Source organism: Heptranchias perlo, chromosome 26 (assembly GCF_035084215.1).
Source record: "Heptranchias perlo isolate sHepPer1 chromosome 26, sHepPer1.hap1, whole genome shotgun sequence".
Lineage (NCBI taxonomy): Eukaryota > Metazoa > Chordata > Chondrichthyes > Hexanchiformes > Hexanchidae > Heptranchias > Heptranchias perlo.
Window position 1 is genome coordinate 28,848,006 of NC_090350.1, and position 21,675 is coordinate 28,869,680.

The window sequence follows — 21,675 nt, forward strand, 5'->3', positions numbered from 1 at the left end:
TCATTAAGCCACTGGGGAAGGCACCTCCTGATCCTGGTATTTACTCAGTACAATAATTATAGTACATCCATTCTAATTACCTGCCCACACATTAAGACAACAAGGTTAATTTACTTCATTTTTCTTTAAACTTAAATATTCCCCATTGTGCTGATGATGCACGTGCAGCACTGTGCAAACCTGCAGTTATGTTAGTTAATCAGGAGGCATATCTGGTGAAATATTTAAGGAGATTTCAATTCAATAGCATAGTAAAGAACAGCGAGGTGCAACAGTGTGCTGCTATTCCAACATCCCATAATCTGGAGTGATAGCAGAGGGGTTTACAGGTCTCCTCCACTGTGATCCCTATCTCAGTAGTTTTGTTAGAAAGAAAGAACTTGCATTTATATAGCACCTTTCATGTCCTCAGGATGTCCCAAAGAGCTTTTCAGCCAATTAAATACTTTTGAAGTGTAGTCATTGTTGTAATGTGGGAAATTCGGCAAAGAATTTGCACGCAGCAAGGTCCCACAAACAGCAATGCGATACTGACCAGTTAATCTGTTTTTAAGGGTATAGACAGAGTAGATAGAGAGAAACTGTTCCCATTGGCGGAAGAGTCAAGGACCAGAGGACATAGATTTAAGGTGATTGGCAAAAGAACCAAAGGTGACATGAGGAAAAACTTTTTTTACACAGCGAGTGGTTAGGATCTGGAATGCACTGCCCGAGGGGGTGGTGGAGGCAGATTCAATCATGGCCTTCAAAAGGGAACTGGATAAGTATTTGAAAGGAAAACATTTTTGGGGCTACGGGGAAAGGGCGGGGGAGTGGGACTAGCTGGATTGCTTTTGCGTAGAGCCGGCGCGGACTCCACGGGCCGAATGGTCTCCTTCCGTTCTGTAACCTTTCTATGATTCTATGAATGATGTTGGTTGAGGAATAAATATTAGCTGGGACAACGGGGAGGACTCCCCTCCTCTTCTTCGAAATAGCGCCATGGGATCTTTTACGTCCACCTGAGAGGGAAGACGGGGCCTGGGTTTAACGTCTCATCTGAAAGACGGCACCTCCGACAGTGCAACACTCCCTCAGTACTGCACTGGAGTGCCAACCTAAGTTTTGTGCTCAAGTCTTTGGAGGGGAACTAGAACCTGTGACCAATGTTGCAATTTTAACATATGATTATACTGACCGTGGATATTTGTGATCCAGGCGACTGCTCTCAATTCTGCCTGAATCATGTTGCACAATTGACAAACTGCAAACGTACTCCTTCTTAAAAAATAACATTATACGATAGACAATATAAAGCATAAAACATGTGTGACCCATCTACAATATAATTACATCGCACACATTTACATTGTTAGCAGGTGGCAATCTGTGGAAGAGGTTTGTAATCTGATAAGTAACAGGAACAGTTTGAGACATATGGAAAATCAATATTATGTTACATATCAACCTGGAAAGAAAGGCAAGTCAAACAGAAATAGAAAAATGCACAAATTTACATCATAGCCAAGGCTTGAAATATAATTTGTGAGCTACAATTCTGTGTGTAAAAGGCCTGGTATACTGTGTGGAAATGAATATCCACTGGATTTTTTTTTTAAATAGACTGATACTGACAGAAACAAGAAGTGAGATCTCAGATATTCTCCAGTTTTACCTCTAGCAGCAAACCTTCATTTTACTTCAGATCTACGAGGAAACTGGAAGACAATTTCACACCCCATTTACCGTACAGCAATGCCAATGACAACAGCCCCAGTGTCAGCAGCTGCACTGTAAAGTAGCTGAGCTGGTGTTGTCTCCAGAGATGTACTTTTATGCAAGCAGCAAATATTAAAATGCCATCTGGGGCAGAGGGTCACCATTATTTGCCCTCCCCAGTAGTCCTCGGGTTGCCTGTGCAGGCCAGCAATGAGGTTTCCCAATTGCTGGCCAGTATGGACTTTCCACAGACATCATCAGAGAGTACTAGATCAGTCTTGGCTGTGACACATCCTATCCCCATGGTGGAATAGCCTGCTGACACTCACCGTCGAGCGTCATGCATAAATACAGGATTCTTAGTTGAGGCACCATTGAGAGGCTGGTGTCTGCAAAACCATGTTGAAGCAAGACATATCACCTTTGGGATAGGAGGGGAGAATAAGGCATAAAAATCTATATACAGCATCTCAGGATCAACAACAGTGCCTGTTCTGCTGATGTGTGATATTAAGCTTCCAGACACTGGACTATGGAGGTGGGGTTGCTTGATTTTCCCCTACGATTATCCAGACAGGTTAATAAGTAAAAATAATAGTTGCGGCACTCCAAAATTTGATTTGTTTTTAAACAAAGTAATTTAAGTAAGACAGGCTGGTGGAATGGGCGGACACATAGCAGATGAAATTTAACGCAAAGAAGTGTGAAGTGATACATTTTGGCAGGAGAAATGAGGACAGGCAATATAAACTAAATGGTACAATTTTAAAGGGAGTACAGGAACAGAGAAACCCAGGGGTATATGTGCACAAATCTTTGAAGGTGGCAGGACAGGTTGAGAAAGCGATTAAAAAAGCATACGGGATCCTGGGATTTATAAATAGAGTACAAAAGCAAGGAAGTTACGTTGAACCTTTATAAAACACTGGTTCGGCCGCAGCTGGAGTATTGTGTCCAATTCTGGGCACCGCACTTTAGGAAGGATGTGGAGGCCTTAGAGAGAATGCAGAAAAGATTCACTAGAATGGTTCAAGGGATGAGGGACTTCAGTTACGTGGTAGACTGGAGAGGCTAGGGATGTTCTCCTTAGAGCAGAGAAAGTTAAGAGGAGATTTGATAGAAGTGTTCAAAATCATGAAGGGTTTAGATAAAGTAATAAAGAGAAACTGTTCCCATTGGTGGAGGGGTCGAGAACCAGAGGACACAGGTTTAAGGTGATTGCCAAAAGAACCAAAGGCGACATGAGGAAAAACTTTTTTACGAAATGCGCTGCCTGAACGGGTGGTGGCAACAGATTCAATCGTGACTTTCTTGGATAAATAAGTGAAGGGAAAATATTTGCAGGGCTACAGGGAAAGAGCGGGGGAATGGGACTAACTGGATTGCTTTTACAAAGAGCCAGCACGGGCTCGATGGGCTGAATGGCCTCCTTCTGTGTTGTAATCATTCTATGATTCTAAATTTATTCTTACCTGAAAAAGCTATACAGAAAGCACCAGAAGTGGCTGGTAAACCAAATATGAAGATCATTTACTGCAGCTGTCTCTGCTTATTTACTCTAACAACAAGTACCCGTTGCTGCCAATAACCCTGTCCAGTGTGAATTGTGGCCTGCACAATTGTGCTCCAGAGATAAAGGAAATGATGCATTTGGTTATCATTATGAAGTGACTGAGGCATTGAGATACAGAGTGATCCTGCCAGCATTAAATTGAATCGACGCAAATGAGCCACAAAACATGCAACCCAGCACAGCTGCTAGGATCAGATGGGTTCAGAAATGGACCCACCCTCGTTACAATTTAACTCGACAAAATAGAAAAAAGATCTCTACAATCAGTGTAGTGCTTGGGTAATCGCTTTGTATAGATCATTTAGAATCCAAACATGCGGTCCAATGATAAAAAGAAATGACAGTATTTCTCCAAAATTGTTTAACATTTAAAACCATCTGCTCCCCTGATGGCTGAGCTAGTTAAGGCTGTGAGTGGATGCGCCATACACACCAGGGAGGTCTCAGGTTTGATCCCCTCTCTGTGTTGAGTTAGCTGATCTCAGTCACAGTGGTAGTAGGGATGCCACAACTGTCCTCAGCACCCTGGGTTAGGAAGGGGCAAACTCGGACTGGTCACCATCGATTGACACCTGCTGGAAGTGTGTGCGTGTGGATATCGGTTGGTGAAAGGCTCGGGTCAGCTATGATGCCGTTCTTGGTAAAATATCCTGCTGACACTCACGGTCCAACCCTGGGACATATTGTTTCAAATTTAACAGTTTTCCTTCGGGAGAAAAAAAATCATTCTGCAGGTTGAATTCCTGCAAAGTTTACTGTCAGCAAATTTCACCAAAATCCAGAAGTTGTAAAATTAAGTAACGACGTAGAGGCTAACTGCTACGGATCTTTACTGCAATGCTGTATTTATGCAGGTGCCACTATGCACACAATGGAGGCTTCCTTCATTGCTAAGCAGCCAGGAAACTGGGTCGGTGGCAGGTAGAGGAGGCCACATGTGTCAGGCTAGCGCATGGTTGCCATTGTCCGCTTGCTGCAGGCTGTCCTTTAAACAGGCCAGAAACTGAATTTATTCTGTCCTCCTCCACTCACTGCCTTAAATAGACACATGGCTACCTAACAATTTGACATTTATTGCAGTTGGCTTTATTTCATTTCTACAAATGTTACTTTTGAATATTTTCCTAAACAAATGTTAATATGATTCATGCATTATTCTCAGAAATATAGTAGATTCTTTGTTCTTTGCAATACGTCAGAACCAACAAAAAGCTCTTTATAGGAAGAGTTGGATAGAACAGGGCTGGCTGCTTCACTGCTATTAACTAAACGCATGTTAACACTGGAAGTGCTCAACTATTCTGAAATCCAGCATCATTTTCAAGTCTTCCATGTGAATATTCCTCTTTAACTTGCATTGGTGAAAAACTGGTGTAAAACTTCAGTCTAAAGCACAATGTATAGCAGCATCAGTGCACCAGTGGGGAATAAGTTTCAATTCTCTCCCCTACCATCTCTTTGAGTTCCTGATCTCATTTGTGCCAAGATGCCAAATGCAGACCAGAGGAGTAGTTATAAATCAGGAGAGTAATCTCCCCACTGTTGCAAGCCTTCTGGCAGCAGTTCAACTTGGCATTGTGTAGTGGCTCAAATGTCAGTGCGGAAGTGGGCAGAAACTTGGAGCATCACTTTGAAGAGAGGAAGAGAGCAGAAGAGAGTTGCTTTGGGAGGGCAGGAGAAGAGAGAAGCCTGGGAGGGGGAGGGCAGGGAAGATGGGAGTGGTGCTTTGGAGGAGGGGAAGAAGGAAGATGCTGGGACCGAAGGTTTGTCAAGGGTGGTGGTCATGGCATGGGGGGGTTAGGAAGTTGTTGGTTGTTGGAAGCATTTGGACAATTCTAAATTTACTGCTTATAGCCCTGACTGCGATGATCTCATGGGCAACAAAATATGCTTCAAATTCTCTAGTTGATATTAAGCAATATAAAGAAAAGAAAATTTTTTTTTCCCCCAGTAATAGATCATCTATTGCTACTGAGAGGAAGTTTTAAAACACAAAGAAAAATAATTAATTCCTCAATGGCGATTAAAATGTAATTTTCAATAAAATTGAGCTAATAGCCCTTCCCTTTTAGATGATGAAAAATCCAACATACATGTTCATTGTAGATTCTAAAATACTGGAAAATGCATCACATACCATGTCAAAAGTCTAAATTTTGTTGGGAAGGGACATGCCCTCAGCGATATCTTAATAAATAAATCTTGTACCTTCAACACTTTAATATATTTTCAGGCTTTCATGTACTTATGCTTTATTCCTCCAATACAAATGAAGAGATGTGGGCATATCCAACATTCCAAGTTACTAGCTTGTGTGCCACTGCACGTTCAATGTAATTATTGATTTTACATGCCATAGGTTTATATTCAGGGCTGTTTTTGAGTTGTCAGCTTCTATTAGTTTTCTAGGTTGGCCTCTAAGTTGTTGAGATCTGGACCACATATCCATGGTCATGTAAAGACGTTTCTTCAGAGCGAGACTTACTAAGAGAAAAATAATCAACAGCACTATGCAGAAAAAAATAATAAGTAAAAGGCAATTAAGACAAAGTCATAAAGACTTTAACCTCTGAGTTTTAAAAAGACACCTGGAAGTACTTTTACTTTTACTTTAATAGTGTGTTATCGGATGCAGGATCACAATACTCCTACTCCGTTAATGACATACTACAATATAAACAAAATGAACACTGCACCTCCAAACCTTCAGAGGTACAGAAAACGAGGATGTCTTTCTAATGCCTCACTGGTGGGGACTAGCAGCACACAGGTGCAATAAAAAGGGGAAAGTGATGCTTAGAGGTTGGAGATCTCCCTTTGAACAAAATTTTCTTGCAGCACCAACAGTAAAGATCACTCAACACAGGGTGTGGAAAAGACCATCTGCCGATGTCAAGACTCTGCTCTTTAGTGTTTGATGTGGGTACATAATTTGTGTACATAACTGCGCAGTATAAAATAGGTGGGGCATTTAATGCAGGTCACTTACATTTCATAGTAGATAACATTGAAAGGAAAATGGATTTGATGGAAAGGGACGTCTGACTGTAAAGCCAATAGCAACAGGTTCAAAGTGTAAACATAATAAACATAATATCTGATTGCAAGCTATGTTTCAAGTTAAACATTAATTAAAGTTGCAGTGCCCTCAGTCTTTCTGCAATTACATCCTTTCTGCAATTACATCCTTCTGATTCTGATTGTAATATGAAACAAATGATCTAAAAAATCTTGTCCTTTTTGAAAATAGCCAAGATTTCCCAGAGGAGTTTAGTTTTAGGAACCACAATATGTATAGTCAAGCAGCTGGCCTTTGTCCTTTAACCCCAGAGCTCGTGCTTTTCAGTTGATAAGAACCTGGAGGAAAAGGTCAATGGAGAGTGTATATAAACCACAAAGTATTAAAATTGACTTTCGATTGGGAAATCTTGACTATTTTCATAAAATATTCTCAGCATCATCTATTAACAGTTTGGCTTCTTTCACTCCTACCTGTATATTGGAAGAAGGGACATTTATTATGGAGCAACAATAGGCAATGAACTGTAACTTTAATATCAAAACTACTCTCAGACTACCTCAATGAATTTATCCAGTGAGTACCTGAGCCAAACAGACCAGGAAGATCCCAAATTCAATTTCTGGTTTATGCTGAATTATCTGTTATCAGCTAGAGCAATATAATTGGCCTCATCATTAGGTGTTAGTGAGGAGGTGTTATCCAATGACCCTTACTGGAAGTGCACGTGTGTGGATATCAGGTGAGAATAGGGTTGGGTTCAGCTGTGATGTCCGCCAGAGTTAAATGTCTGAACTCATTGTCTAGGCTTACACATCAAGAATGTTCACTTGGGTACTGTATCAGAGCACATGGATGAAAGCAAACCAAGAGCTCACAGAACAGGACTCCGCCAAGGAACCAAAGCCTTCAGCTGGGCTTGAAAAGGAAGGTTGTGATACATGCAGGTAGAAAACCGGTGGAAATCTTCCAGGAGTGAAGTAAATTTTCTCACATCAAAAATAATGAGCCACAACTTCCACGTTACAGCCAAGTTCACAACTTTTTTGTGCTTCAGGAGGGGAGAAAAATTGAAGGAGAGGAGAAAAGAAAAGGCAAGGAAACTTTAGGCCATGGATGAAACCTACACCAGACTGAACCTATAGCAGGGAAAATGTGGCATAGGTAGCTGGAGGAGCCTAGCATAAAAAATATTTGTGAAATGCCCATGGACACAGGTCAGTTTGGGTCAGTGTAAACGGTGGTGGTAGGTGCCTGAAGAGGATATGTATCTTTTGATTTCCAAAGATCATAGAAACTGAACAGTGCAAGAATTCTTCTTCCAGGTATAAATTTTTTTTGATCTTGAGCTCGAGACATGAACTTCCTCAGCTTTTGCCAACCCTCTCATCCCATGTATACCATTTCGACTTACAATGTGCCATAGGGTCCAAGGTAGCCTATACCTCATTAGCCTGGCTTTACTTCCAAAGACTATAAAGTTCATCCTTGTTGTGCCAAGCAAGACTGCAGTCCACTTGCTCACTCACTGAGGGAGGATTTTAGTCCTTCTTGTGTTGTAGTATTTTATTTACTTATAAAATGCTCCATAATTATCTGCTTTTGCTTTGCTCAGCAAACTGAAATTTGTCAACACAGAACCTATCAGTCATCTTTCATTTACTGAACAATGACTTTACTTAAAAGATGGCACTTTGTGTAATGAAAGGGTAGGATATATATTCAGTTGGAGTACTTATGATTAAATGGGCCAAGGTACAAGTTGAGCATTTGTGTTTAAGAAGAATCTACAGAGATCTTGATCCAAGCATAACATTTCTTGGCAGACCAATTAGACATTCATTATAATTCAACTGTATCGACACAGTAAAGGAAAGACGCAGGGGATATACACAATGAAATGATTCAGATGACATAAAAAATGAGACTGAAGCTTCAGCAGTTTATATTATCTAAACCACATCTCATCTAATCATTTGTTATACAGATTTCTTTTTCTCATTTGTTCAGTTCAGAAAATTCCTGGTGACTTCCTGCGTAACTGTTAAGGTACTTTTACATTTGGTGTTTCTGTACTTTGGATCATACAGAAGTGATGTCCATGTACCACTCCACCAGCTTATGTTATTAAAACCAGCTCCCTTATCCTGACAGCAGAATCGTAGAGTTAGTGCATGGAGTCCTGTCTCCTACGAGCGCTAAATGTAAAAACATCTTACACATCTCTTGATCTATCCAGGAGGATCCTGTAATGGCTTCAGACTCCTGGTGTTGATTGCACTGAACCAGTACAATTGGGAGGTATGATCGGCTATAAGATCAGGCTTAGGAAGCCAGTATGATTTATTTGCAGTCTCCCTAGAAGACCAGTGAGGTATATATCAATAACACGTACCTCTAACGTAATAAAACATCCCAACACATTTCTCAGAGGTTGAACCAGACACCAGTGAAGGGGGAAGAGTTACAGGAGGTGACCAAAGGCATGGCCAAAGAGGTAAGCTTTGAGGAGATTTGTGATGAAAGGGAGAGGGGTAGCAAAGTGGAGGGGTTTAGGGAAAGCCAAGATGAGTCAATGACTGAATGCGAAACAAAGGAAACGGGGAGGGGGAATGCAAAGGGGGCCAGAGTTAGAATAGTGTATGGCATGCACTGGCATGTGGGACTATAGAAGGTTACAGAGGTGGAAAGGGGCGAGGTTGTGGAGGGACTGGTGGATAAGGACAATGTTTGTTTGCCGTCCGGAATTTCCCTGATCGTTGGGCTGTGAAAAGGGTGACATCAGTGAGTAAAGATCACAAACACTGTGAAGCAAACACGCAGATACTTATTAATGACAGGACTGGCAGAAAGCTTTTTTTGCATCTGATGCCTTTTCTAAATATTATACTTCAAATTAAACCACACTTTATTCAAGATAACTTCATTATTTGATTTCCTTTTTTCTAGGTTGAGAGCTCCCATAGACAGACGTTGTTGCCTCTTTGCTGGAAACAAGCAAACATGCTGAGCATCTGCACCAGACAGTGAAGGTTCCCCTACAAGACGTTGCTTATCATTTACCTGCCAGTTAGACTACATGCTTGCTATTCTGAATAAAATCCAGTATTTACTACTGAAATGGAACTGTGTGAGATTCTGTTCCGATTACTTACTGCTTTATAAACCTCATTTACATTCTTACAAATATACCAAATCAAATCCAGTTCAACCTCAAGAGCAAAATGTAAATGTTATGCCACTTATGTACCTGTAAGAAACTTCACTCTGTAATTCAGGATAACTACAAAAGTACTGGACTGTAAATAGCACCTGGATCTGAAGTTTGGAGTTCTTTCAAGTTTGAATTGTTTACTGATTTTGAACCACACCTATCACCTTGTTTATGTTGCATCCAGGTCTGAAATAATGTGAAAGGAATTCAGCACTTTGGCCCTAACTCAAGTACACGAGCACACAGATTGCAGTATATACTCTGCTTCTATCCAACTTTCGCCTCTCCACTCCAGAAGATGTCTACTTTTGCTAGGGTTTGGTCCCATATGTGCTGGCAGTTTTCCTGAACCCTGTCTTTAATTCTTTATTTTTTTAAATTTGTTCTTGGGATGTGGACGATCCTACTAAGGTAAAATTTATTGCCAATCTTTAATTGTTCAAAGGAGGGGGTGGTAGGTCGCTTTCTTGAACTGCTAAAATCCTTGTGGTGATGGTGCTCCCACAATAGTGTTAGGCAGGGAATTTTAATATATTGACTCAATGATGGAGAAATGGTTGTATATGTCCAAATCAGGATAGTGTATCATTTGGAGGTGAACTTGCAGGTAATAGTGTTCTCATGATCTTTCTGTTTTTATCTGTCTTGGCCTTTATGGGCTGGGAGTTGCTGCAGTGCATCCTGTAGATAGTACGTACAGGAGACACAGTGTGCTGGTGATTTGGGAGGTTGATACTGAGTTCAGTGGCAGGGGTGCTGATCAAACAGATTGTCCTATCTTGGGTGCTGTTGAGCTTCTTGAGTGTTGTTACAGCTGCACCCATCCAGGTGAGTGCCGAGTATTCCATCACACTCCTGACTTGGGCTATGACAGAGTATTCAGCCTCTGCTCTTGTTGCCTCAATGTTGATAATGGCTGGTCCAGTTAAGATTCTGGTCAATGGTGACCCCAGGATGATGGGGGACTCAGCAATGGTGGTGCCATTATATGAGCCAGTGTGTGAGTATTGACAGAAAATTCAACTGTACCAGGTATTACAGTTAAATCTGACCCTGTCCTCGCATATACACTACTGGGTCATAATCAGAAGCTAGAACAAAGAGCTAATTTTCCAGTATCCAGTGCAGGAACATTGTTAATTGCAGAGTCCCCAGTGCTCCTCTGGTTGAGATCAGCTAATTCAGCAGAGACTAGGACTTTCCTAGTCCCAGTCTGTGTTGTACAGACTAGGGGGGAAAAATTGGATAGGGCCTGTTTTTGGTCGGGAGTAGCATGATCCGCTATTACCCCGCGCCCAATGGTCCCTGCGCAGGCAGGACAAGATTTTTGTCAGGCCTGAGGACTTACCTGTAATCTGTGTTGGAAATCAGCGTTGAACGAGGATTCCATGCAATTCGCACTTTCCACCAGCAGGGGGAAGCTCCAATCTCTTAAAGGCATGCTGACTGTTAGAATTCTCTTAAAGGTAGCTGGTACCTGTTATTTGCTGAATATAACAGCCTGCTGTCTGCATGGAGTCTGAATGGAGATCAGACATCGCACATGTAAAGCACAGATGCATGTCCCATCCCTATTTTTACATACTGATGAGTAATGTTAAAACATTCAATAAATGTTGAGCACTACTAAATCCCACATCCTCCAATCTGCCGATCTGAGAGTCTGGTTCTCTGCTGATGCACCAGAGGCCTTTGTGCAAGAGGTGGACAGAAGGAGGGACATCCTATATCCGCAGTGGTGGTGGGGGGGGGCGGGGGGGAGGAGCAAGAGGCCTTCCAGACATGCATCTTAAAAGGTAGTGGGAGGCAGGAGGGGATGAAGTCAATGCCAGTCACACAGCATCATGAACATGGATGCAGAACAGGAAGAAGTTCACTGCTTTGACATGAGTGGTTAAGATGATTGAGGTCAACTGTCGTCTCCTACCAACTACACCACTAGCCGCATCAATTACTCCATGCACTACACCCCCCATCACCCACATACCGACAAACTCTTTCCATCAGTACTCAACTCTCTCACCCTTACACATTACCACCGTTGCAAGCCGCTCGCCCACAACTCACAGGCCACACACACTGGCAGTTTTTCAACCATGATAGGCACATCACCCAGACAGAGGTCCCGCTTTCTTGCAGGAGAAGCTGACACATATCAGGAGGCGGCAAGTGGCGGTGGCATTTTGCCCCTCGAGCCTGTTCCACCATTCGATCAGATCAGGGTGGACCTGTGACCTAACTCCATATACCTGCCTTAGCCCCATATCCCTTAATAGCCTTGGTTCACAGAATTCTATCAATCTCAGATTAAGAATTCTCAATTGAGCTAGCATCAACTGCCATTTGCAGAAGAGCAGTCCAAACTTCTCCCACCCTTTGCGCGTAGAAGCATTTCCTAACTTCATTTCTGCATGTCCTAGCTCTAAATGTGAGGCTATGTCCCCGCGTCCTAGTATTCAAGTGTAGCAGACCTCCAAAAACAGTTACAAATGTCTGGGCAGCCAGAAGCAATAATCCAGCCACTAATCTGTAAATCCTGCATGGTCCCTTTAAATAGCGCCAGTGGGGGGTCCTCCAGGCACTCTAAGACACGTTCAGATGGTCGGGGTTAAGACTCTGTGTTGAGTTGAGCGTTAAGTCTCAAAATGGTGTCTATTACTTTAAATCAGCGTTGTACACTGATTGAAGCCATTTTCTCCTTACTTTACGATTCCAGCGTTCGTTATCTGCGCCTGCGCTAACTCCTATACCAAAATGGCATCTGGCGCATGTCACGCTGGAAACGTGCGTGCGCATCCAAGACGTCATCTTGGATGTCGAAGAGGCCGTGTTGCGCCGAAACAACGGGCGCTACACGGCCCGATTTAGCGCCCTAGGACTTTCCTAGTCTGTACAACACATGGTGTATTTACACATCAAACTGTTCATTTAGCATCCTAGCACATTGAAAAAGTGCTTCACACAATAAATTACATTAGTACTGCAGTGACTGTTGTTATGTAGGCAAACACAACAGCCATTTGTCACATAAGCAGTGCATGTTGCAGTCATACCTGTGTTGAGAAGTGTTTCCTTCATTCTGCAGCCAGAGTGCACCTCCCCTTTAAGAGCTGCTGGCTGCCTTTAAGTGGCATCAGAGTGGCCCGATCTTCAGCCCCTCCAATAGGCGTGCACCCAATGTATAGCACAGGCAGCACCCCTGTGTGATTAGAATGATCAGGCAGCACAAATATTGCATGCTGCCTGAGTCAACCAGCCCCCCTGCACACCCGTTTCTGGGCCCGATCCGATTTCTAGGCCATGATATCCAGTTTAAATTACAATAGGGTACTATTGTTGGTCCCCCAGATTACGCTATCATATGATTAGATATTGGGCAGCACATGCGCATTCCTGAATGTAAGACACTGGCACCACTTTTGAGAGTAACCAGCACTGCTGAACCCGAGAGAATATTTTAAGGGACACCAAACATTTATCACATCCTTGTAGGTTAAAAGTTATATGGAAAGTTAGTGAAATGTGAGAAGTGCACTGTCAGACATATCTAGAGTTACTTATCTCAAGTAAGTTATTATTTATTGTAGAGCAAGCATAATTCTTCCTGCGTGTTTCACTTTAAAACTTAACTCAACTCAATGACTGAAAATCTAGGCCCCTGGTTTTCTCAAACGAACAATCTCACCATTTCCAGGAATATGGCCTTCATAATATTGCACTGATAGAATCATAGAAAATTTACGGCACAGAAGGAGGCCATTCGACCCATCGTGTCCGCGCCGGCCGAAAATGAGCCACCTAGCCTAATCCCACTTTCTAGCACTTGGCTCGTAACTATGTAGGTTACGGCACTCCATGTGCACATCCAGGTACTTCTTAAAATGAGTTGAGGTTTTCTGCCTCTACCATCCTTTCAGGCAGTGAGTTCCAGACCCCCACCACCCTCTGGGTGAAAACATTTTTCCTCAGATCCCCACTAATCCTTCTACCAATTACTTTAAATATACGCTCCCTGGTTATTGACCTCTCTGCTAAGGGAAATAGGTCCTTCCTATCCACTCTATCTAGGCCCCTCATAATTTTGTATACCTCAATTAAATCACCCCTCAGCCTCCTCTGTTCCAAGGAAAACAACCCCAGCCTATCCAAACTTTCCTCATAGCTAAAATTCTCCAGTCCTGGCAACATCCTCGTAAATCTCCTCTGTACCCTCTCTAATGCAATCACACCTTCCCTATAATGTGGTGACCAGAACTGTACGCAGTACTCAAGCTGTGGCCTAATGTTTTATACAGTTCCAGCATAACCTCCCTGCTCTTAAATTCTATGCCTCAGCTAATAAAGAAAGTATTCCATATGCCTTCTTAACCACCTGTCCTGCTACCTTTAGGGATCTGTGGACATGCACTCCAAAGCGCCTCACTTCCTCTACACCTCACAGTATCCTCCCATTTGTTGTGTATTCCCTTGTCTTATTCGCTCTCCCCAAATGCATTACCTCACATTTCTCTGGATTGAATTCCATTTGCCACTTTTCTGCCCTCGTGACCAGTCCATTGATATCTTCTTGCAGTCTACAGCTTTCCCCCCTCACCATCAACCACGCACCAATTTTTGTTTCATCTGCAAACTTCTTAATCATGCCCCCTACATTTAAGTCCAAATCATTAATATATACCACAAAAAGCAAGGAACCTAGTACTGAGCCCTGCGGAACCCCACTGGAAACATCCTTCCAGTCACAAAAACACCCATCGACATTACCTTTTGCTTCCTGCCACTGAACCAACTTTGGATCCAACTTGCACTTTCCCTTGGATCCCATGGGCTTTTACTTTTTTTGACCAGTCTGCCATGTGGGATCTTGACAAAAGCCTTGCTGTAATCTATGTAGACGACATCAAATACACTACCCTCATCTACCCTCCTTGTTACCTCCTCAAAAAATTCAATCAAGTTAATCAGACACGGTCTTCCCTTAACAAATCCATGCTGACTATCCTTGATTACTCCGTGCCTTTCTAAGTGACGGTTTATCCTGTCCCTCAGAATTGATTCCAATAATTTGCCCATAACCAATGTTAGACTGACTGGCCTGTAATTACTCAGTCTATCACTCCCTTTTTAAACAACGGTACAACATTAGCAGTCCTCCAAACCTCCGGCACCACGCTTGAATCCAGTGAGGATTGGAAAATGATGCTCAGAGCCTCCGCTATTTCCTCCTTTGCTTCTTTTAACAGCCTGGGATATATTTCATCCAGCCCTGGTGATTTATCTACTTTCAAAGATGCCAGTCCCCTTAATACTTCCTCTCTCACTATGTTTATACCTTTGTAAACAATTTTACAACACCAAGTTATAGTCCAGCAATTTTATTTTAAATTCACAAGCTTTCGGAGATTTTCTCCTTCCTCAGGCAAATGTTTCAAGATCTCCTTGAAGCCTACGCATTTATACATATTGAACAATAATAAATGGTGTTTACAGACTGCCCCTGCAACTGCCCGTTGCCAAGGCAATCACCGTGTTCAGACAGAGAGGTGTTACCTGCAGAACCTCCGAATACACATTCAATAAAAAAACAAACAGGGAAAAAAAAACAGAGAAAAAAAAAACACAGAGAGAGGCAGAAACATCCGGAAGGCAGAGAGAGCCAGCAAATGACCCATTATATTAAAAACAGATAACATTTGTTCGCTGGTGGGGTAACGTGTAGCGTGACATGAACCCAAGATCCCGGTTGAGGCCGTCCTCATGGGTGCGGAACTTGGCTATCAATTTCTGCTCGACGATTTTGCGTTGTCGTGTGTCTCGAAGGCCGCCTTGGAGTACGCTTACCCGAAGGTCGGTGGATGAATGTCCATGACTGCTGAAGTGTTCCCCGACTGGGAGGGAACCCTCCTGTTTGGCGATTGTTGCGCGGTGTCCGTTCATCCGTTGTCGCAGCGTCTGCATGGTCTCGCCAATGTACCATGCTCTGGGGCATCCTTTCCTGCAACGTATGAGGTAGACAACGTTGGCTGAGTCACAGGAGTATGAACCATGCACCTGGTGGGTGGTGTCATCTCGTGTGATGGTGGTATCTGTGTCGATGATCTGGCATGTCTTGCAGAGGTTACCGTGGCAGGGTTGTGTGGCGTCGTGGACGCTGTTCTCTTGAAAGCTAGGTAGTTTGCTGCGAACGATGGTCTGTTTGAGGTTGGGTGGCTGTTTAAAGGCGAGTAGTGGAGGTGTGGGGATGGCCATAGCGAGGTGTTTGTCCTCATTGATGACATGTTGAAGGCTGCGGAGAACATGGCGTAGTTTCTCCGCTCCGGGGAAGTACTGGACGACAAAGGGTACTCTGTTGGTTGCGTCCCGTGTTAGTCTCCTGAGGAGGTCTATGCGATTTTTTGCTGTGGCCCGTCGGAACTGTCGATCGATGAGTCGAGCGTCATATCCCGTTCTTACTAGGGCGTCTTTCAGCGTCTGTAGGTGTCCATCGCGTTCCTCCTCGTCTGAGCAGACCCTGTGTATTCGCAGGGCCTGTCCATAGGGGATGGCCTCTTTGACGTGGTTAGGGTGGAAGCTGGAAAAGTGGAGCATCGTGAGGTTGTCCGTGGGCTTGCGGTAGAGTGAGGTGCTGAGGTGCCCGTCTTTGATGGAGATTCGTGTGTCCAAGAAAGAAACTGATTCTGAGGAGTAGTCCATGGTGAGCTTGATGGTGGGATGGAACTTGTTGATGTTATCGTGTAGTCTCTTTAGTGATTCCTTGCCGTGGGTCCATAGAAAGAAAATGTCGTCGATGTATCTGGTGTATAGTGTTGGTTGGAGGTCTTGTGCAGTGAAGAAGTCCTGCTCGAACTTGTGCATGAAAATGTTGGCGTATTGGGGTGCGAATTTGGTCCCCATGGCTGTTCCGTGTGTTTGGGTAAAGAACTGGTTATCGAAGGTGAAGACATTGTGATCCAGGATGAAGCGGATGAGTTGAACTCATCCGCTTCATCCTGGATCACAATGTCTTCACCTTCGATAACCAGTTCTTTACCCAAACACACGGAACAGCCATGGGGACCAAATTCGCACCCCAATACGCCAACATTTTCATGCACAAGTTCGAGCAGGACTTCTTCACTGCACAAGACCTCCAACCAACACTATACACCAGATACATCGACGACATTTTCTTTCTATGGACCCACGGCAAGGAATCACTAAAGAGACTACACGATAACATCAACAAGTTCCATCCCACCATCAAGCTCACCATGGACTACTCCTCAGAATCAGTTTCTTTCTTGGACACACGAATCTCCATCAAAGACGGGCACCTCAGCACCTCACTCTACCGCAAGCCCACGGACAACCTCACGATGCTCCACTTTTCCAGCTTCCACCCTAACCACGTCAAAGAGGCCATCCCCTATGGACAGGCCCTGCGAATACACAGGGTCTGCTCAGACGAGGAGGAACGCGATGGACACCTACAGACGCTGAAAGACGCCCTAGTAAGAACGGGATATGACGCTCGACTCATCGATCGACAGTTCCGACGGGCCACAGCAAAAAATCGCATAGACCTCCTCAGGAGACTAACACGGGACGCAACCAACAGAGTACCCTTTGTCGTCCAGTACTTCCCCGGAGCGGAGAAACTACGCCATGTTCTCCGCAGCCTTCAACATGTCATCAATGAGGACAAACACCTCGCTATGGCCATCCCCACACCTCCACTACTCGCCTTTAAACAGCCACCCAACCTCAAACAGACCATCGTTCGCAGCAAACTACCTAGCTTTCAAGAGAACAGCGTCCACGACGCCACACAACCCTGCCACGGTAACCTCTGCAAGACATGCCAGATCATCGACACAGATACCACCATCACACGAGATGACACCACCCACCAGGTGCATGGTTCATACTCCTGTGACTCAGCCAACGTTGTCTACCTCATACGTTGCAGGAAAGGATGCCCCAGAGCATGGTACATTGGCGAGACCATGCAGACGCTGCGACAACGGATGAACGGACACCGCGCAACAATCGCCAAACAGGAGGGTTCCCTCCCAGTCGGGGAACACTTCAGCAGTCATGGACATTCATCCACCGACCTTCGGGTAAGCGTACTCCAAGGCGGCCTTCGAGACACACGACAACGCAAAATCGTCGAGCAGAAATTGATAGCCAAGTTCCGCACCCATGAGGACGGCCTCAACCGGGATCTTGGGTTCATGTCACGCTACACGTTACCCCACCAGCGAACAAATGTTATCTGTTTTTAATATAATGGGTCATTTGCTGGCTCTCTCTGCCTTCCGGATGTTTCTGCCTCTCTCTGTGTTTTTTTTTCTCTGTTTTTTTTTCCCTGTTTGTTTTTTTATTGAATGTGTATTCGGAGGTTCTGCAGGTAACACCTCTCTGTCTGAACACGGTGATTGCCTTGGCAACGGGCAGTTGCAGGGGCAGTCTGTAAACACCATTTATTATTGTTCAATATGTATAAATGCGTAGGCTTCAAGGAGATCTTGAAACATTTGCCTGAGGAAGGAGAAAATCTCCGAAAGCTTGTGAATTTAAAATAAAATTGCTGGACTATAACTTGGTGTTGTAAAATTGTTTACAATTGTCAACCCCAGTCCATCACCGGCATCTCCACATTATGTTTATACCATCCAATATTTCACACTCCTCCTCCTTAACTACAAAGTGTCTGCATCCCTCTCTTATAAAGACAGACGCAAAGTATTCATTAAGAACCATACCAACATCTTCCGCCTCCACCCATAGGTTATCCTTTTTATCTCGAATAGGCCCTACTCTTTCTTTAGTTAACCTCTTGCTCTTAATGTATTTATAAAGCATCTTTGCATTTTCCTTGATTTTACTTGCCAATATTTTTTCATGCCCTCTCTATGCTTTCCTAATTTCCTTTTTAATTTCACCCCTGCACTTTCTATATTCCTCTAGGCTTTCTGCAATATTGAGTTCTTGGTGTCTGACATAAGCTTTCCTTTTCTGCCTTATTTTACCCTATATGCTCCTTGACATCCAGGGGGCTCTAGAATTGGCAGTCCCACCCTTTTTCTTTGTGGGAACATGTTTACTCTGAACCCTTTGAATTTCCCCCCTTGAGCACCTCCCATTGCTCTGACATTGACTTACCTTCAAGTAGCTGTTTCCAGTCCATTTTTGCTAAACCACTCCCCAGGTTAGTAAAATTGGCCTTTCCCCATTGGGGGAAAAAAAACTTGGTCACATTTTACAAAGATCAGGAACTGTTTGAGAGTCAAATTTCATGGCCTGAAAATTGGCGAGCAATGCAAAGTTACTGATTTGCATTCTGCACAAGGTAACCCTATGATTGCAATTAGGTAATTCTGTGAGATCAAACCGTCCCTCAAACTGAAAGTCCTAGGCATTGACAATGGATTTTTTTTTAAAAGAGACAGTATCATATTTTTTCTTTTGGTCTATTTAAAATAATTTAAAGACACAAAGGTGCAAATTTTCCTCTTCAGCGCCAGAAGTCAAGAGCTTGGTGTGACAGAGACTTTATTGTAAAATTGGACATGAGCTGTACATAATTTTTCATACATTAAAATGAATGAACAGAAAATTGTGAGCAGCTTGGGCCCGATGTTACGATAAGGGATCCCACCCCTGCAAGCTCTTAAGCCCCAGCACCAAAGAGAAAAATTTACCTCAAACACTTTGCATTGGTTCAATAATATATTGCACCACAAGGACAAAACCAGAGGTGAGAAACTATACTGATATGAGGAGTGACTTGAGATACTGAGACTATTTCCACTGGAGCAAAGAAGGCTAAGAGGAAATCTAACAGGTTTTTAAAAGTATGAAGGGTTTTATTAGGGTCAATAGGGATGGACTAATTCCTCTGGTTGGGGAGTCAGTGTCAGGGGTCAACAATTTAAAATTGTCACTAAAAGAGTGAGGAGCGAGTTAGGAAAAGAAAAATCTTGAATTCTTTAATGCTACATGGAGTCGCTGAGGCAGAGACCACTGCATGGTGTTAGTATTGGCAGGATATTGGACCATCTGAGCCCAAATACTGTTCTCACCAAATGTCCAGATACACACGTTCAATCATGGAGTCACTGGGTAGCTGTGAGGAGTGGGAATCCTGGATGATGTTTCCCTTCCCTATCTCAAGGCTGGCAAATGTAGTAAACCCACTGCCCCAACTGAGATCAGGTAACTCTGGAATGATTGGAGATTGATCCCTAGATTTTCTAATCCATATAAACTTAGAACCAAACTGGATGGTATCTTTACCCACTAATGATACAGCCATCAAATTCAACCCTTGATCTGTGCTGAGGTCACTGATCTCAAAGGGAACAATTGTACAGGGGAAGAATCCAGCACCGGTCCCGTCCCTGACTGTTACCCAATGCTATCGAAAGTACACGTACCGAGACCGGGTAAAGGCATGACCAGGCTTGGCTGTGGTACCCTCCAAGGCTAAATAGTCTAGTGACTCACTGTCTCGGCTCACCAAAATGTCTGATTACACTCTTGAAGTGTATTGGGATGTTTTACGACTATAAAGGTACTAAAATGCAAGTTATTGTTGTTGTAATGCATGGAGGAGAGGGGAGATGGGAGAAGAGATTACAGAGAAGGGTTGTCAAAACATTTCAAATTGAATAACCGGTTAAAATGAATCATAGAATAAAATTGTGGGCTAGACATTTCCTGTCATTTGACGCTGATATTTACGGGGAGGCGGGGAGGGAGTGGGGGTACATAACAGCAGCCAGGAAACCAAGAAATACCAGGAATTTAACGGCAGGACATCGTTAGAATTTTTTTGCTCCATTTCCCACCAAGCAGCCAGCCAGATTGAGAGGCCGGCCGCTGCTGGGCGGGGAAGCCTGCTGTACAAGGCAGCGGCCAGGGACCTCTAGGGACAGACCCCAGCAACAGGAGAAGATCAGAGTCGGCGGGTGGGGGGGGGGAGGTCCCGGAGGAAGGGAGAGATCGCGGGAGGGGGGGTGGAGACATCACTGGTGGGGAGACATCGCGGGTGGGGAGGGGGGCGGGAGGGGGAAGACATCCTGGAAAACCCAGCCCGCAGTCGTTAAATTTAAATGGCTGCCAAAACCTGAGGAACACAGCCTCATAAACATATTATAAATACGGACCCACCTCTCGAGAGCAGTTTATTCGGCCATCCAACCTGTCACGGTTAAACCAGCAGTGGGCGCATTGGGGTTGGGTTTCCCATTTTTAACAATTTAAACCCCACCCCCGGACCCACTCCCACCTTTCGTGGATGGATAAACTCCCCGCTTTGTATAGGTACTCGCTGACAAATGGGATGTTCTCGCTTCAGTGAAATGAATGAGAAGTAAAATCTACAATCCACTGCTCTGATTCATAATGTCACGGGAATGGACATCCACCATGTCGCATCTGGAGGAGAGTACGCAACATTTATAGTAATTATTACTCCAGAAGTTTCCTTTTCCTTTGTGACTAGTGCCAGCACATCATTTCCCCCATATTAATACCCTAGCAACACACAATTATATTTCAATCAATTTGAATCAGTATTGTATGAACAGTCAATGCAAATCCATTCTGGGGTTGTCTCCCAATTGCATGCACTGCATTCATCAGGCATGAGCAATACAAGCCCATACCATGTTTGTACTGCTGCATTGTGCGTGGATTATTATCGCTCGTTGTTTACCCAAACCAGTTTTTGTGTGTGTTAACGGGTCAGAAATCAAAGTAGGGCAAACACACGGTAGAAAAACAATCCCTCAGTGGCGATTGGTGCCCAATTGGCCACCAAGCAAAATCATGTGGCAATGAACACCGTGCTGTAAAGCAAGCAATTGTTTTCCCGCAGTTCGTAATATACTCGTGAGTAAATGCTGAATAGGCAGAAATATAAGCACATTCAGGTTTCCGATCTAGAGTACTGGCTCGACCTCACTTCGTTTGACTTCTGGGAGACTGGCATCCACGAGCTCCCAGCATTTACACTGCTAAATCCAGCTCCCTTTCACAGCGGCAGAATCATAGACCCCAGTTTTCCACGGGTCTGTAATTCTGCTGCTGGGACAATGAGGCTGGATGGAGTTATGTCGACAAAGGGAGCTAGAACACAAATGCCGTGTCTCCCAAAACCCAAACTATAACTGGTGCCTGTAG

At 43.8% G+C, this 21,675-nt stretch overlaps 1 protein-coding gene across 2 annotated transcripts in view; it reads left to right on the forward strand.

Annotated features, from left to right (window-relative positions):
- The window catches only part of LOC137342840 (uncharacterized), a 149,967-nt gene that overhangs the window by 124,384 nt on the left and 3,908 nt on the right, over nucleotides 1-21,675 (forward strand). The window contains exon 5 of one of the 2 annotated variants that reach the window (XM_068007021.1): nucleotides 9,240-9,411. The exons of the other annotated variant lie outside the window; for it this stretch is intronic. The gene's annotated coding sequence lies outside the window, so the exon portion shown is untranslated. Of the gene's footprint in view, nucleotides 1-9,239; nucleotides 9,412-21,675 lie in introns of those variants that run through there. 2 annotated transcript variants of the gene reach the window in all.